This window comes from Somniosus microcephalus, chromosome 28, assembly GCF_052327205.1.
Source record: "Somniosus microcephalus isolate GS21.2 chromosome 28, FLI_Smic_1.0, whole genome shotgun sequence".
Taxonomy (NCBI): Eukaryota; Metazoa; Chordata; class Chondrichthyes; order Squaliformes; family Somniosidae; genus Somniosus; species Somniosus microcephalus.
In genome coordinates, this window is record NC_141014.1 from 34949690 (window position 1) to 34955689 (window position 6000).

A 6000-nucleotide genomic window follows, 5' to 3' on the forward strand; every position below is an offset into this window, starting at 1 on the left:
AACACCTTGCCAACCTAGAGCAGGTGCTCACTAGACTAAGAGAACATGGGCTATGAGCCAATCGCCCCAAGTGCGAGTTTTTTAAGAAACAGATATCGTATTGTGGCCACGTGATTGATGAAGAGGGGTTACATAAGTCCCCTGACAAAATTGAAGCGGTAGTTAAGGCTCCAGCGCCTGAAAATGTGTTGCAACTGAGGTCATTCCTCGGATTGGTGATTTTGTGCCGAATTTGTCCACAATTCTGCACCCACTGAACGCCCTACTACAAACTGGAGTAGCATGGAAATGGAGCGATGAATGTAAGCGGGCCTTGCAGAAGTGTAAAGACCTGATCACTTCAAGAGAAGTATTGGCTCACTACAACCCATCACTACCGATAAGACTGGCGTGTGATGCGTCTCCCTACGGCATTGGAGCGGTACTGTCACATAAATTCCTTGATGGTTCAAAGAGGCCGATAGCTTTTGCGTCACGCTCGTTAACTTCAGCCGAGCGTAACTACGCCCAGATTGACAGAGAGGCCCTCAGCCTGGTGTGGGGGGTGAAGAAGTTCAATCACTACCTGCACGGACAGAAATTTACTCTACTAACTGATCATCAACCTCTTGTCTCCATTTTCAACCCTCAGAAGGGCGTCCCGATAATGACAGCACAACGGCTACAGAGGTGGTCCCTTTTCCTAGGGGCACACCAATATGACATCGAGTACAAAGGAACTAAACAGCATGGGAATGCTGATGGATTGTCACGCCTACCGTTGCCGACGGTGGAAGAAGCACCTGCAGTGGATCCTGTGGAGATATTCCACTCGACCATAGTCGAATGTCTACCTGTGACGAATGCAAACATAGAAAAGGAAACACGAAATGACCCGACACTCTCCAGGGTCTATGATTTAACAGTGAAGGGATGGCCAGCACATGGCGAACCACTGTTGCCAGCATTCTCGCCGAGAAGAGAACAGCTGTCAGTGTGCCGAGGAACCTTGATGTGTGGATCCAGAGTAGTAATTCCACCCAAATTGAAGGATAGAGTGCTCAATGAGCTTCGTGAGGGTCATCTGGGAGGGGTAAAAATGAAGAACTTAGCCAGAACGTTTGTGTGGTGGCCGGGAATCGATAGAGAAATCGAAGAGATGACCAAGAGCTGTACAGGATGCCAGAAGGTCCAAAACGCCCCACCACAAGCCCCTCTACCTCCATGGGAGTGGCCCTCATCTCCATGGCAAAGGGTGCACATTGATTTTGCTGGTCCATTTATGGACTCGATGTTTTTAATTGTGGTGGATGCACATTCAAAGTGGCCAGAGGTAATAAAAATGTCCTCAACCACCACAGAAAAAACTATCACAGTCTTACGAACCATATTCGCCAGAAATGGGCTGCCTGAACAGATTTGCTCCGACAATGGGCCACAGTTTGTGTCTGAAGAGTTCCGGAGGTTCTTAAAGAACAATGGTGTTAAGCATTACACATCCGCCCCATATCATCCAGCCACCAATGGATTGGCTGAGAGGTTCGTTCAAACATTCAAGAAGGCTATCAAGGCAATGTGTAATGAAGTCATACCCCTACAACACAAGGTGGATAACTTCTTGTTTGCCTACCGGAATGCGACACATGCGGTTACCAACCAAACTCCAGCCATGATGTTCTTCAATTGAAGACTAAGATGCTGCTTGGATTTGGTTAAGCCAAACATCAGAAGAGATGTGGAGAACAGGCAGTTTCAGAATATGAATGAAAAGCCAACCAGGAGTTTCAAGATAGGTCAACCAGTTTTGGCCCGGGACTACCGCACAGAGAAATGGCAGCCAGGAACGATCTGCACACGGCAAGGACCTCTAATGTATACCGTGGACGTTGGAGAGAGCATTGTAAGACACCATGCTGACCAGATTCTAGAGTCACTGGAAAACGTCAAATCTACACCGCGATCCTATACACCTGGTGATGAAACCGAAGTACCAATTGCATCTACCTCAGAATCGGTGATATTGGAAGCAGACGAACCAAACAACGACGTTGATCCCGAATCAACTTTGCCAGAAGAACCTGATACCCCAAAGAGGCGTTATCCAGACAGAATCAGGAAGCCTCCTCAAAGACTGAATTTATAATTGATTAATTTCAGCTAATGTATATGGCAACTGTAATTGTAAATATGTTATTTAATTATTAATCGAATGTTATGTACTGTTTAGCTAAAAGGGGAGGAATTGTAGTGTATGTAACCTGAAGAAGGAACTATATTCTGCAGCCCCTGTATACTGCAGTACCAGTAGTGACCACCCCTGTATATAAACCTGTGTAGTAACCTTGCATAGTAGTTCCAGTTTTGTCTCCATTCAGTAAACACCTGTTATAACCAACTCCTGCAGTCCGTGTCTCAATTACACACGGACGTTACACTAGGGCCTGTTGTTGAAAAGGTGCGCACCGCTGTGTCCAGTCACCAGAATGTGCCCTGACATGACTCTTTCCTCTTTCCCCCACTTGGTGCGCGGCTCAATTCGGAAGCTGAGGAAAGCGAGACGGCAATCTGCGCCCAACTGCAACCACCCCCCCCCGCCCACCCACACCATGACAAACCCCAAGACGCTTTTATTTTTTTCTCTTTAAAGAAGACAACCTCCTGGCTACCAATCTCCTCCAGTGCCGAGAAACCGCGAGAGGCCCCTAACTGCAGGCTGGCCTGCCGCTCCCTCCCCAGATCAAATCCCACAACAATCGCCATGGCAACTCTACCCCTGGAGAGGCTGAGATGGAAGCTTGTTTGTGCAGTTGGGCCATGTGACTAACCTGCTGTGTAATGCCTGGGTTTTCACAGCGTTAACTCTTTAAGGCCCAGATTTGTCCCCATTCCCAGTCACTCAATAGAAGGAACTAACTTTTATCGCGCTCCCGATTTGAAGTTAAAACTTTTAACGTGGGAATCTGGATTTAAAGGAGATGGTGCCCGGACCTTACAACATCAGGGAGATGCAGATAATGAGATTTACAATGTCACATTGTAAGACTGAGATAGACTGCAAACTCATTTAATTGTTAAGTGTCAGCCGTGGCTCAGTGGGTAGCACACACCGCCTCTCAAATCAGACGGTTGTAGGTTCAAATCCCGCTCCGTGAGACCTGAGCACAAAAATTTAGGCTGACACTCCAGTGCAGTGCTGGGAGAGTGCTGCACTATCAGAGGTGCCGTCTTTCAGATGAGATGCTAAAAACCAAGGCCCCTTCTGCCCTCACAGGTGGATGTAAAAGATACCACGGCACTATTTCGATAGAAGGGCAGGGGAGTTCGTCCTGGGGCCAATATTTATCCCTCAACCAACATCACTAAAACAGATTATCTGGTCATTATCACATTGCTGTTTGTGGGAGCTTGCTGTGTGCAAATTAGCTGCTGTGTTTCCCACATTACAACAGTGACTGAGCTTCAAAAAGTACTTAATTGGCTGTAAGGTGCTTTGAGATGTTCGGTGGTGGCAAAAACAGGAAGGCAGATTATTATCTGAACGGCAATAGATTGGGAAAAGTGGAAGTGCAGCGAGACCTGGGTGTCCTTGTGCACCAGTCGCTGAAGGGGTGCAGCAGGTGGTTAAGAAGGCAAATGGTATGTTGGCCTTCATAGCAAGAGGATTCTAGTACAGGAGCAAGGATGTCTTGCTGCAGTTGTACAGGGCCTTGGTGAGACCACACCTTGAGTATTGTGTGCAGTTTTGGTCGCCTTATCTGAGGAAGGATGTTCTTGCCATGGAGGGAGTGCAGCGAAGATTCACCAGACTGATGGCAGGAATGACATATGAAGAGAGATTGGGTCAATTGGGCTTATATTCGCTGGAGTTTAGAAGAATGAGAGGGGATCTCATTGAAACTTATAAAATTCTAACAAGACTAGATGCAGGAAGGATGTTCCCGATGGCGGGGGAGTCCAGAACCAGGGGTCACATTCTAAGAATAAGGGGTAAGCCATTTAGGACTGAGATGAGGAGGAATTTCTTCACCCAGAGAGTGTTGAATCTGTGGAATTCTCTACCACAGAAGGCAGTTGAGGACAATTCATTAAATATATTCAAGAAGGAGTTGGATATATTTCTTAAGGCTAAAGGGATCAAGGGATATGGGGAGAAAGCAGGGACAGGGTACTGAATTTGGATGATCAGCCATGATCTCGTTAAATGGCGGAGCAGGCTCGAGGGGCCAAATGGCCTACGCCTGCTCCTATCGTCTGTGTTTCTATGTGGTCGTGAAAGGCGCTATATAAATGCAAGTCTTTCTTTCTTGAGAGTGAGATACTTCAAACTTGGCAATTTTGTCATCCTTTTTATTGTCTCAATTTGTCTCTCCCTCACTCTGCCCAATCCCACTGATTCCTCGCGGGGGGCACAGTTTCACTGGTATTGTGTGAGCCTAGGTTTTAATTGGCAAGATGTTCGAATGGGGGCGGGGGGGGGGTGACAAATCACAGCCGTGTTCGATCCCGTCCCATCCATATACAGAGATGGGCATTTTCAGAAGTCATGGCTTGGTACGGCACAGAAAGAGGCCATTCATGCCTGTATCGGCTCTTTGGTAGAGCTCGCCAATTAGTCCCACTCCCCCCCCGCTCTTTTCCCCCGTAGCCCTGCAATTTTTTCCCCTTCAAGCATTTATCCAATTCCCTTTTGAAAGTTATTACTGAATCTGCTTCCACCGCCCTTTCAGGCAGCGCATTCCAGATCATAACAACTCGCTGCGTAATTTTTTTTTCCTCGTGTCGACCTCTGGTTCTTTTACCAATCACCTTAAATCTGTGTCCTCTGGTTACTGACTCTCCTGCCACTGGAAACAGTTTCTCCTTATTTACTCTATCAATACCCTTCATGATTTTGAACACCTCTATCAAATCTCCCCTTCATCTTCTTTGCTCTAAGGAGAACAATCCAAGATTCTCCATTCTCTCCACATAACTGAATTCCCGCATCCCTGGTACCATTCCAGTAAATTTCCTCTGCCCCCTCTCTAAGGCCTTGACATCCTTCCTAAACAGGTTCACTGGACAGTGATCAGGCGTTGGCTCCTTTTCCCCTCCTAAATTCCATGCTCTCTGATTAATTCTAGTTCTCCCTATTATCACCGTGGCTGAGTAACTCAGCAAAGAGGAATGGAAAGAAAAGAACGAAAAGGAATGAAAGAAAAGAAATTTATATCGGATTTTCCTTGCTCTCAGTATGGTCCAAAGCGTTACGTAGTCAATGAATGACTTGTGAAATGTAGTCAATGTTGTTATGTAGGCAAACGCAGCAGCCAATTTGCACACAGCAAGCTCCCACAAACAGCAATGTGATAAATGACCAGATAATGTTTTTTAGTGATGTTGTTTGAGGGATAAATATTGGCCCCAGGACACCGGGGAGAACTCCCCCTGCTCTTCTTCCAAATAGTGGCCGTGGGATCTTTTACGTCCACCCGAGAGGGCAGACAGGGACTCGGTTTAACGTTTCATCCGAAAGACGGCACCTCCAACAGTGCAGCGTTCCCTCAGTACTGCACTGGAGTGTCAGCCCCTTGTCTAGGCTTCTCTTTGTTGCGTCGGCATATGCAGTCTAGCTGTACTCTGCAAACTTAAGATTTTATTTTGTGTTCAAGTCTGTGGAGTGGGAGTTGAACCCATAACCTTGTGACTCAGAGGTAAGAGTGAATTACACAGGATTACATAAGGCATACAACACAGAAACAAGCCATTCGGCCCAGCCAGTCTATGCTGGCATTTATGCTCCACTCGAGCCTCCTCCCGTCTTTCCTCATCTAAATCTATCAGCATAACCCTCTATTCCCTTCTCCCTCAGATGCTTGTCTAGCCTCCCCTTAAATGCATCGATACTATTCGCCTCAACCACTCCCTGTGGTAGCGAGTTCCACATTCTCACCACTCTCTGGGTAAAGAAGTTTCTCCTGAATTCCCGATTGGATTTCTTGGTGACTATCTTATATTGATGGCCTCTAGTTATGCTCTTCC